The following is a 3,048-nucleotide window of genomic DNA, read 5'->3' as shown; positions in this document are numbered from 1 at the left end:
TATATATATATATATATGTGTGTGTAGATATATCTACACTACACACACACATACATATATATGCATATGTATATGTGTATGCGTTTGTGTTTGTGTGTGTATTCTTTTATTCTTGCACTTGTTTCAGTCATGTCACTGTGGCCATGCTGGAGCACTACCTTTAGTCGAACAAATCGATCCCAGGAGTTATTCTTTGTAAGCTTAGTACTTATTCTATACGACAGGCTTCTTTCAGTTTCCGTCTGCCAAATCCACTGGCAAAGCTGTTGTCGGCGCGAGACTATATTAGAAGACACTTGTCCAAGGTGCCCTGCAGTGGGACTGAATCTGGATCCATGTGGTTTGGAAGCAAGCTTCTTTATTTCATGAAATTTTCCACATGGGTAAGAAATTACCGGTAGAACTTTATACTCAACATTACAATGGAGACATTTAAACTCGAAACATTAAGTGACGGAACTATTTGTAGTAAGAGATTAATGCGCTACCATTTCTGTCACAATGGCTTCTTACCACACAGCCACTACTGCACCAGTGCAATATTTATATATATGAAATACTACTTGCATAATGACCTTTCTGATTAACATACCACAGTTTCGGAATATACAGAGTCAAAATGGCTATGATAGGGCCTAGTCATTTTTGCGTTGGCCATCTGGCAGGTCCATTTCGGACAGCGGTTTCGTCCCAAATATTTCTGCCTGCAAGGTTTTTGAGACTGATGATTTGGTAGTAGATATAAACATGCTTAATGAATGATGGAGAATTATTAAGATGTTATTCATCATGAATATCACATATTCATGAGAGAATATGAGAGAGAAAAAGTCTTTCAAATGTATTTTTCAAATTTAATCTGAATGACAAACGCCTTTGCTTATCTAACAAATGGTAAAAGCACCCACATAGAAAATAGTGAAGAGAAAAATTAAATTGAACACAAAATGTTAATGAAGTAGTTAATATATGAAGTTTACATTATGATTAATAAGGGAAACTTGTTAATAAAGTAAAATTTGCTTTCTCTTCAGTGTAAGATTAAAATAGGTTCATCTTGAATACATTTAACTGTTTATCTTCTTTCACATTTATCTCCTCGTTATTGTCTCCGTCCGCACGCTCTCGTTCATTCTGCACTTTTGCGTATGAATTATACATTAGGAGTAACATTTCAATGTCTCTATCGTTTTCTGACTCTGTGTGTAATTGCATCTAGCGTCAAATCGCCTGTCGCCAAAAAAAGATTGCTGTCAAACACTTTGGTACTAAACGGCAGTAATGAATAACCAGGTCTAAAATGAGTAAGTCCTATCGCAGTCACCTTTGGCGCAGTATAAGCAGACATTATGCTGTGCTGTGTCAAGTAAGACAGGTGATCATTACGCAAATGATATCATGTATGAGTATATATGTGTGTGTGTGTGTATGTGTGTGTTTGTGTGTGCATATTCGCATATTTCAGAGCGCCTGTGTGTGTGTGTGCATTTATCTAATATGATCTGTTGCGCAAATCAATGATAGCTATTGAGTTTACACAATAATATGAAAAGCGTACTTTAAATTCAAGTTTATACATGATATGACTGGAGGATCGTCAAAAGTAAATATCGTGTATAATATCATTAAATGGCTTCATTGATTTTATAGTATATTACCAAACTTACATTTGCCAATGCTTTATTTACCGAAACTGTTTCTGTATGATATCATAAAATATTTGATTATCGTGTAATTTACTTCCTTTTGGACGTAGCGTTATATTCAATATATATTACCTAAACGTTGTTATTAGCTGGTGTTATTAGCACGAAATAAGTTCAAATGTATTTATTTATTGAGAACTGCTCGACTCTAGAGTGTTCTCTGAAATATTATATAACTGAACTCCGTTAAATTTACGTTGATGTCAGTAGTATTACTCACTCATGATATTAACCTAATCGACACACACACATACACACACACACACACACACACACACACACATATCTTCTCTTATCACTTCACTCATTTCGCTCTCTCTACGCATATGCGTGTGTGTGTTTGTCTGTGTGTGTGTGTATGTGGGAGTGTGAGTGTACGTGTACGTGTGCGTGTTTGTGTGAGTGAGTGTGTAAAAGCAGTGCACGTTGGTGAAAACTAGCTACCAATGTTTTGTGATTGATAGACAGAAAGGGAAACGGGTGCGGAATGTTTTCGTATTTGTGTGTATGTACAAACACATGCACACATACACATACATACATACATACATACATACATACTTATGTTTACCTGCGTGTTGTGTGTTTATGTAGCTACCCAAATTGTTTGATTGATAGATAGATAGATAGAAAGATAGATAGATAGATAGATAGATAAACAGACAGACAGATAGATAAACTGATAAACATATATTGATAGGAGGCTGTCCATATTAAGTAGTGTGTTAAGCTAAAAGACCTTGTCGTATTTGAACGTGTTATGTTCACATCGAGCCCATAATTACTTCTTATTACCCAGTGCAGCTTAACCATTAGATTATCGAAAGTGGAGGAGAATGAACTTATATCAAAACAACTGGGATTTATATATTCACTGCAAAATTTCTTGCATGCATCAATCGAATTTGTGTCCATCTAATGAGAGAAACCAATACAAAATAAAACGTTGTGCTTTATTCGAAGTATTCTTAAAATCGTCCACATCGAAATCATATACATGAACAAAGCATTTGTAAAAACCTCTAGAAACTACAGATGTTCCGTAGTAAGGTGGCATTTACTAGTAGGCTTTAGTCATACAGACATGAAAATAAAATTTGCTCGACGCCAAAATTTTGGTTGGTAATTTCCATCAACGCGCTGTAATTCAACGATGAGACTGTTCAACTGATCGAACAAGACGATAAGTAGTAGCTAATAGATAATGTGTACGAGTAATTGATAAAGTATTAGATACAATGTACGAGTCGTTTACTGACGCTGATTCGCTTTTATTTCTCATCTTAGTGCTTATGATACAATTTTGATAAACATCTTAGTCGTTAATTAATTTTTATTAGAA

The sequence above is a fragment of the Octopus bimaculoides genome, chromosome 8 (assembly GCF_001194135.2).
Source record: "Octopus bimaculoides isolate UCB-OBI-ISO-001 chromosome 8, ASM119413v2, whole genome shotgun sequence".
Lineage (NCBI taxonomy): Eukaryota > Metazoa > Mollusca > Cephalopoda > Octopoda > Octopodidae > Octopus > Octopus bimaculoides.
This window is presented reverse-complemented; position numbering follows the sequence as displayed.